The 10,151-nt window shown below is 25.5% G+C and overlaps 1 long non-coding RNA gene across 1 annotated transcript; it reads right to left on the bottom strand.

Annotated features, from left to right (window-relative positions):
* Positions 1-3,279: 3,279 nt before the first annotated feature.
* Positions 3,280-3,699, bottom strand: LOC122508328. The gene is made up of 2 exons (XR_006302217.1): positions 3,459-3,699; positions 3,280-3,372 (listed from the first exon to the last, which is right to left on the bottom strand). It is a non-coding gene; the product is annotated as an uncharacterized LOC122508328 (long non-coding RNA).
* Positions 3,700-10,151: the final 6,452 nt, after the last annotated feature.

Below are 10,151 nucleotides of genomic sequence, written 5' to 3'. Positions count from 1 at the left end.
AAGAATTTTTTTTTAGTTTTACAAAGCTCCTGGAGAATTATCCCGAGTAGAAATTTTGACAGGGGCCTGGCCGGGTCCAGACCGGGGTGAAACAGGGAACCCGCCCAGCGCCATGACGAAAAGCCCGATTGGACGAGCTACCAAGCCGGGGCCCGGTCGGGTTCCCGGTTTCATGCGGGGTCAGGGCCCTGTTAGGGTAATTTCTGCACGGGATTTAAAAACTTGCCAAAAACAACCAATAGTGGTCACCTCCACGTGGTGCTTCTCGGAAAAAAGATAATAAATGGTTTTTTATAAGCTCCAAATGCGAAATTCTAAGACTGCAAAACGGGCCCGTCAGCACTGAAAAAATTACATTCTAATTTTAAGAAAAACTTCTTAAATATGCGCCAAGAATATTCCCCGCTTAAATTAAGTAGGAAATATTCTTACAATACTAATTTTCTTCTTATTGTAAGAATATTTCCCACATAATCTAAGTGGGGAATATAAGAATATTAAGATTTTAATATTAAGATTTTCTTAAAATTAAAATGTAATTTTTTCAGTGAATGTCTGCAGAAAACTGGCAAAAACTACTGGGCCTATACTGGCATTCAAAACGTCTCATTGCTGGTAACGGGATTTAGCACGGACCAATAGTGGCACATTATTATCAGACTATTAGGCTAAACTTTTCTATTTATGATGGCAAGTTGTAATTGAAAGTATTGGATAAAACTGAATTCTCGGATTTTTGGAAAATCCGTGACAAAAAAATAAAAATCACAACTTTCCTCGCCTCGAATCCTCTTGCAATTTTTTTAAATGGATTCTGATTATTAAGAGAAAAAAATGCTTGCGAGGCGAGGAAACAATAATTTAGTTGAATTTCCAGGAATTTCGGGAAATCCGTGATCCTTTTGTAATTTTTTTAAAAGGGTGTTAATATTAAAATAAGCAATTAGCTAAAGTAAAAATTTTCGTCGAATAAACGTTGGTATTTTCAGTTTCAGAATATTGGGACGTTGATCGGCTCAGTAATGGCACATTAATAGTAAAAATTTTGTATCTGCAATGATGGCAAAATATAATTGCCAATATTGGGACGTAGTTAATTAATAAAAAATAGAATAATTTATATTAGTTTTTGTATTTTGCCAATACTGGGAAAGTAATGGCAGTGAATATTGGGCCATTAACGTCTGCCGACGTCAAACCGTAATTAACACCACAAGAGTAGTCCCAATAATATCGACCAAGACTAGGTGACAACTTTGCCAGTACTGGGCCGTTATTAAGCCATGGTGGTTTTCACATTTGGGCGATTTTAAAAATTGTAAACATTATCTTTTTTCTTTCCTTAAAATTTCGTTTTCTTCTTCATTAATTAATATTAATAATCATCAAGAAAATTAGTTTCAATGTAGTTGGTTAAATACCAATCAATACTCAATATGGAAAACTATAAAAATACTAAGAAACACGTCGAAGACGGGTATCGCAGCTATTAATATATAAGTAGGAATAACAATAACTAATAACCCGTCGAAGACGGGTATCGCAGCTAGTTAATAATAAGATGTAAAAGTTGTTGATCAGTGTTAATTATTTAAATAGTCAAAGATGTATTTTGTGTCAATTTTATTCGTCTGATCGTAAATAATAATAATAATATAAAAATGAGCTTTCGCTCCGCGACGCAGAGCCTCCTCAGATAATAAATCTGCGAAAAAAGGAAAAAGATTGTAAAATCCTCCCTTCACAAAAATATGCGAATCTTATAAGAGTTAACCTCAAAAACTTACCAAAACACGAGTAAAAAACAGATATTGTACATAATCATAAAAAAACTCTCCTCCAACGAAAAACATGAGTGACCGCCAACGACAAAAACTATTACAAATTAAACAAACGAAACATAACAATAAATAGAGGAAGAAAAACTCCCTCCCCAGTGGGCACACTTGTTCAAAAGACATCCTGAAGATGTCTTTTTCGGTACGTCTTTTGGACTTTGTCAAAAGACGTCCTTAAGCCGTCTGTAAGATGTCCATAACTTGTCCTTGCGTAGTATATCCGAAGGACGTGCATAAGACGTCTTAAAGTCGTTTTAAAATTGTCCTATGTCCGGACAATTGTCGCCTTTGGGATGTCGAAATGATAATTTTTCACGCTATGTCAATTGACGTCTTTAAGTCATTTTTTGGACAAAAAACTATTTCTATAACTGAAACTTTCAAAACTGTGTAATATTAAATAATTTAAAAAATTTTGTATATTTAAGACAAATTTTTTACAAGGATTTTTAAAAAAACAAAATTTTTGAAAAATAAAGCATTAAAATTCTTTTATTAAATTATATTTTCGTCTTTTTGTCATTCTAATTTTTAGATATAAAATAAAAAGAAAATAAAAATTTGTTGACATATCAAATTATAAAAATTCGTTACAAATATCGATTGTAAAATTATTTCGAAGCTTAAAAAAAATATTAACTATATTAAATTGACTTCTTTGGGTCGTTTTTAAGACACCTTTATTAAAAAAATAGCTTTCCAAATTATGAGGGTGTGTAACAAGAATTGTGAAAAACTTCCCTATCTTTTTCATACTTTATCCTTGACATTTTACAAACAATTATCCTACAAAAAAATTGCTATGCATAATATCTAAATAACGTCCCCCGAACGTCTTTTGGGCATAAAACTTAGAAAATTTTGTATATAAGATTGCAATATTTATCAGAATAACAATTTAGAGATAATTTCAGATTAGAAATGTTTATAAAACAGCTTTTTGCATAATTACAGCTTTTAAGTTGAGAAATTTTTTATTTAGGATAAAAAAAATTACCCGAAAAATTGCTGTTTATAATGTCTTAATGACGTCTTTAAGATCGTCTTTTGGATATAAAATGCAGAAATTTTTCCTATGAGAAATAAGATTGCATTATTGAACAAAATATCAATTTCGAGTTTATTGTAGAGACTAAGAATGTTTACGAAAAAAATTTTTTTATACAAGCTGTTCATTTAAAAAACCTCTTTAATTTAGCATGAAAAAATGTACCTGAAAAACTGCTGCATATAATGTCCCATTGACGTCTTTAAGATGTCTTTTGGACAAAAAAATTAAAAATTTTTTGCTACGAGAAATAAGTTTGCAACATTAAGCAGACCAATAACTTTAAATATGACAGTTTCATTGAGGATACAAATATTAAAAAAGATAGTTCATCTAAAATACTTCTAAAATGTACTTGTTTGCAATTCAATTATAAAATTTCCTATTAGTGTCTTTAACGGCGTTGGAGGTCGGGAACTGTCAAGTGTTGCCAACCCACTCTCCCCCACTGTCCAGTATGTTTCGTGTAATTTTCCACTTTGATCACTTTTTAAAAAAAAACAAAGAACTTAATCAAAAAAAGGGCTCTTTACCTTAAAATAAAATTAAATAAAGAATTAGTAAAAATTTACTTTGTCTCGATACGATGTTTCTACTAGCCACAATATGGTTATTACGATGACAATTTACAGATGTAGTTGGCTTGATATGGGGAAAAAATGGCCGCACAACAGAAGGTGGAGTAAAGCGGGGTTGCCTACGTAAAGGCATAACAGTATCATAATACAGGGCAGTAAGTTTTATTTTGTTGAAAATTATAAAAATAACATTTTGCAGTAATAAAAACTAATATAATTAATATAAATAAATGGGGTTTTGTTTATAATAATATACATAATATAAAATATGTTGAATTAAAACGAAAAATATGAAAAACATTTTTTTTAAATTTTGTTATTCATTAAAATAATTTTTTAAAGAGATTAAAAATAAAAATTGCTAATTAGTACCCCTAGAGGTACAATTTATTGAATTGTAATTAATGAAAATAATAAAAATGACAAATATACAGAATTTTGAAAAATTAAATTATTTATACCTAAAAATTGAATTTTTTTGTATTATTATATGTAAAAATTAATTAATTAGTAATTGGAAAATTATATAAAATTAAAAATTATTTATTAATTAAAAAACCGTAAAAATATGTATTATTTTTTTCCTTATATATTGGTTACATTATTAGTTATCATGTTTTCTAGTCTATAAAAATTTATTTATTTTAATCCTTTGTATAAAAATAATTAATGTAATTATGTTTTTTTATTCCTCAATTATATAAGATAATAAAAGAAATTTATCGCTAATAAATTTTCTATTCTAAAACAATAATTACTTATTCTACTATTTTGAAGCCCCTTTCAATAGGCGACCAATTTATAAGTTTATTTTTTATGTTGAAACTGTCAATTTGTATAGCGAAAACAATATTGACGCTCGTTGAAAAATCGTATTATTAAAAACAAATTTTTTCTTAAATCGTTATTTCATATATAATCACAATAAAAAGCCTCCTTTTTTTATAAGTTTCTGCTTTTTCTCTTTCCATTTAAATTATCCAACACTTTCAACTGCTTCATACAAAACTTTTTACTTTGACAATTTTTTATAAAATAATTTGACACTTTCTCAAAAAAAGGGCTCTTTATCTTAAAATGAAATTAAATAAAGAATTAGTAAAAATTTACTTTGTCTCGATACGATGTTTCTACGAGCCACAATATGATTATTACGATGACAATTTACTGATGTAGATGACTTGATTTGAGAAAAAAATGTCCGCACCGAAAGGTGGAGTAAGGCGGGGTTGCCTACGTAAAGGCATAACAGTATCATAAAACAGGGCAGTAAGTTTTATTTTGTTGAAAATTATAAAAATAATATTTTGCAGTAATAAAAACTAATAGAATGAATATAAATAAAGGGATTTTTGTTTATAAAAATATACATAATATAAAATATGTTAAATTAAAACGAAAAATATGAAAAAAAAAATTTTTTAATTTTGTTATTCATGAAAATAATTTTTTAAAATGATTAAAAATTAAAATTGCTAATTAGTACCTCTAGAGGTACAATTTAATAAATTGTATAATTAATAAAAATATTAAAAATGACAAATATACAGAATTTTGAAAAAATTAAATTATTTCTAAAATTTATTCAATATTTTTGTATTATTTTGGAAAATTAGTTAATTAGTAATTGGAAAATTATATAAAATCAAAAATTAATTATTAATTACAAAATCATAAAAAAGTATTAATTTTTACCTTATATATTTGTTAAATTATCTTTAATCATGTTTTCTTGTCTATAAAAATTTATTTATTTTATTCCTTTGTATCAAAATAATTAATTTAATTATGTTTTTTTATTCCTCAATTATATGAGATATTAAAAGAAATTTGGAGCTAATAAATTTTCTATTATAAAACAATAATTACTTATTCTACTACATATTTTAAAATCCCTTTCTATAGGCGACCAGGTCATATAAGTTTATTTCCGACATCAAAGCTGTCAATTATTTGTATAGTGCAGGGCTGATAAAAATCATGACTTTTTTAAAAAATTCATTTTTTTTATTTAAATCATTTTTTTAAATATTTTAAATATTTAATTATTTTATAAGTAGTTTGTTTTTTAATATTAAAAATTATAAAATTAATAATAATAGGGTGGATGGAAAATTTTATTTTAAGAATTCTCTGACATTTCCTGACTAATTTTTCGGTTTCCCTGATTAATAAATTTTTTAATTATTTAATATTCTGCATTGATAATTAAAAATTTTATAATGCTTTTTAAGTAACAATTTTATTTAGAAAGAAAAACATAAGATAATTCAAAATTGTTTGTTAAAAAAAAATTTTAATGTGTTTAAAACTTTTATTATGAAAAAAAGTTAATGAAAATTTACAATTTAAATCGTGCTCAAAAAGTTATATTTATTTATTTAAATATAAACCGCCAATGCCCGTTTATCAAATATTATACAAAAACTAAATTGACTTTTATCAAAGTTTTTTAATTTGTGGTTTTTTTCGATTTAAATTCCCTGACTTTTCCCTGAACAAAAAAATTCTCTGATTTCCAGTTATTCTGTAATTTGAGTCAAATAAACAAAACTAATAATTATTATGTTTACTTTATTATCTCTGTAATGTATTCTTTTTTATTTTTATGAATTCAAAACTTTAAACCAAAATACTAATTTTGCAAACTTTTCTGTTTCTAATGCATTTTGCAGTTTGATTTAAATCATGATTTTAATGACAAGATTTAAATCAAGATTAAAATCATGATTTAAATCAAGTTGATTTAAATTATTGCAGCCCTGGCTATAGTGAAAATAATATTGACGCTCGTAGAAACATCGTATATTATTACAAACAGATTTTTACTTAAATCCTTATTTCATATATAGAATTTTAATAAAGAGCCCTTTTCTCTATAAGTATCTGCTTTTATTCTTTCTTTTTAAATTATCCAACACTTTCCACTGATTTTTATGAAACTTTTTACTTTGTCAATTTTTAAAAAATAATTTGACACTTTCTCAAAAAAAGAGCTCTTTACCGTAAAGCGAAAATAAATAAAGAATTACCTAATTAAAATTTATTTTGTTTTGATATGATGTTTTTATAAGCCACAATCTTATTTCCACCATAAAAATTGAGAGCTGAATGTGACTTGTGGAAGAAAGTGTCCAGAAATTTTGTGAAGGTTGCCTAAGTAAAAGACTAACAGCATCAAAAAATTAGGAATTAGTAAATTCAATTTGTCAAGTAATTTAAACGATATTTTGTAATAATGAAAGTTAAATATAAGAAACATAAATAAAGGGATTTTTATTATTATGAGAAATGTACATAATATAAACATGTCAAATTTAAAAAAAAAGATTTTGATAAATTTTTTATTTTTTCAATTTTGATATATTCATTAAAATAATTTTTTAAAATGATTGAAAATTAAAATTGCTAAATATTTTCTTTTAAGGTACAATTTATTAATTTGTAATTAATAAAAAATTTCGGAAAATTACATTTATTGTATTTTTACATTCTCATAAAAAATGAGAAAGTCTTGGATTTGTGCGATGTTGAGAAATTTCTAATTTTGATAAATCTTCATTTTTCATGACCCCCTGATGAAACGAAATTCCCCCCCGATGAAATTTTCAAAATTTTGTATTTTTTACAATTTTCAAAAAAAATATTTTTTTCTAATTTTTTTCTTAAATTTTGTACAAAAAAAAACAAATTTACCCTTGGACACTTTTTTGTAAATAAAAAATTAGGAATTTTTTTTTAAAATTTACTATTTAATGCTTTTGCTTCCTCATAAAGGAAGCTTTGTATTAGCAAAATTTTGGATGGTCATTTTTTGACATATTTATAAATTTTTTTTTATTATGCCTAATACTTTAGTACTTTATATATGCACAGGAACTCCCCGTATAAATGTTCTAAATAAATAAAAAAAAATTTCTACGTATTTTGATCTCCGATGTTCAAAAAACGGATTTTAAAAATTTGTCCGGATGTGTGTGTGTGTGTGTGTGTACTAACATTACATTTGCCTCAATATCTCAGAAAGAGAAAGAGCTAAAGGCCTCAATTTTTTTTTAAATTGTAGGTCTCCCCGGGGGACATAAAATGAGAGTATTTTCAGTCCGATTCATGAAGTTTAACTATTTTTTTTTTTGCATTTTTCATTTTGTAAAAAAACGTTTTTTGGACATAACTTAAAAAAATGTTAGGACACTTATAAATCTTTTTCTTTAGTTTTGTAGAGTTTTTTCAGACGCATCTTTTGAGCCCTAATTGAACATTTTTCGTCCATATTAACCGGAGATATTAAACTTTTAAAAATCAAAAATTTTGGAAAATTTTAAATTAATAAATTAATAAATTTTAATTTTAATTTTTTTTAGACTTTTTTAAAAAATTTTGTTAAAAAATGTAAAAGTTTTGTTTTGTTTTGTATTTAGTTTTGTAGAGTTTTTTCAGACGCATCTTTTGAGCCCTAATTGAACATTTTTCATCCATATTAACCGGAGATATTAAACTTTTAAAAATCTAAAATTTTGAAAAATAAGACTTTTATAAAAATTTTTTTAAATTATGTAAAAGTAACTTCAAAAAATTATTATCAACTTGAAGAGCATTAAAAAACGCTTCGATTGACCTATTTTTGAACCCGATTCGGGCAGAAATTATTGGTATTTGAAAAATCAAAAATTGTGGAAAATATCATTTTCAACATTTTTGTTTATTAAATTATCTGTAATTATTAAACAATTATTACCCTCTTATAGAATATATAAAAACACATTTTTTAGACCAAGATTTAATGATTTTTAACCCTTTTATATTTTTATAAAAGGTAATAAAGTAATTCTTATATTTCAATTATTATTATTTCTATGAGGAAGCAAAGTGTTCATGAAATGGACACCAAAATTACTTGGCAGCGGTTTTTAAATTTTATGTCAGCCATGTATAAAGTATAGAATATTTTTCCTAGGGGAGCCGTGTTTATAAAATCAGTTCATATTATGTTAAAATACATCGCTGTTAAAATTAGAATCCACAATTAAATCGCTTATAACAATTTAAAAAATTTTTTCCAAAAAAGTGCAAAAAATGAACTAATAAAAAATTTTAAAATATTAAGATTTTGCTCCAAAATTACTAAATTGCGATTATCTCGAAAACTAGAACCGACAATATGGTCCCTTTTCATGCGGACGTCCACATAATTATATACATGTACTTGCGTAAATTCTATTCCTGGTATTTTTTCTAAATTTATTTTTTGGGTAGAAATATATTCTTGATCTTTTTATTTTAGCTGAATCTTGAGTTGTATGTGGAACATTCCAGGCCAAATCGGAAATTATTTTGCTTTTGCATCTCAAATTTTTTTTTAAACTTTTTTTTCTTTTAGTACTCTTTGACATGAGCTACCTTGATTTTTTTCAAATTTTTTCATAAAGCGGTTCAAGAGATACGGATGTTTGAGAAATTTTTTTTTTTTTTTTAAATTTTTTTTAACTCGGTCAAAAATTGATTCAATTGCAACCAAAATTTTTTACAGCAAATGCGTTTTCAGACTAAGTCTCTCCAAACTTAACCTATTTTCTGTGTAAAATTGTGTTTGCATACGATCGGACAAGACTTAAAAATTGTTAATTTAGTGTTAGTTTCTTACAAAAAAGTTTGAAAAAAAATCAACCGATACACACATTGTTAAAAATGAAATTTTATTTTAAAAATTTTAAAATCTTATTGTAAATTATTTGCAAATATTTTTATTGCAAGTTACGCGTGAAAACAAAACTTTTTATTATAAAAACATCCAATTTAATCAATTTTGATCGAGTTTTAAGCATTTAAAAAAAATTTAAGTAAAAAACGTCATTTCTCAAAAATCTATATCTCTTGAACCGCTTTATGAAAAAATTTGAAAAAATCAAGGTAGCTCATTTCAAAGAGTACTAAAAGAAAAAAAAGTCTAAAAAAAATTTGAGATGCAAAAGCAAAATAATTTCCGATTTGGCCTGGAATGTCCCACATACAACTCAAGATTCAGCTAAAATAAAAAGATCAAGAATATATTTCTACCCAAAACATAAATTTAGAAAAAATACCAGGAATAGATTTTACGCAAGTACATGTATATAATTATGTGGACGCCCACATGAAAAGGGCCCATATTGTCGGTTCTAGTTTTCAAGATAATCGCAATTTAGTAATTTTAGAGCAAAATCTTAATTTTTAAAAATTTTTTATTAGTTCATTTTTTGCACTTTTCTGGAAAAAATTTTTTTAAATTGTTATAAGCGATTTAATTGTCGATTCTAATTTTAACAGCGATGTATTTTAACGTAATATGAACTGATTTTTATAAACACGGCTCCCCTAGGACAAATTTTCTATACTTTATACATGCTGACATAAAATTTAAAAAAGCATTAAATAGTAAATTTTGAAAAAAATTCATAATTTTTTTTTTACAAAAAAGTGTCCAAGGGAAAATTTGTTTGTTTTTGTACAAAATTTAAGAAAAAAATTAGAAAAAAATATTTTTTTGAAAATTGTAAAAAATACAAAATTTTGAAAATTTCATCGGGGGTGAATTTCGTTTCATCAGGGGGTCATGAAAAATGAAGATTTATCAAAATTAGAAATTTCTCAACATCGCACAAATCCAAGACTTTCTCATTTTTTATGAGAATGTAAAAATACAATAAA

The sequence above is a fragment of the Leptopilina heterotoma genome, unplaced genomic scaffold, assembly GCF_015476425.1.
Source record: "Leptopilina heterotoma isolate Lh14 unplaced genomic scaffold, ASM1547642v1 Lhet_538, whole genome shotgun sequence".
In the NCBI taxonomy this organism is placed as follows: domain Eukaryota; kingdom Metazoa; phylum Arthropoda; class Insecta; order Hymenoptera; family Figitidae; genus Leptopilina; species Leptopilina heterotoma.
Note: the sequence above shows the minus strand (reverse complement) of the source record. Positions and strands in the feature narration are given on the sequence as shown.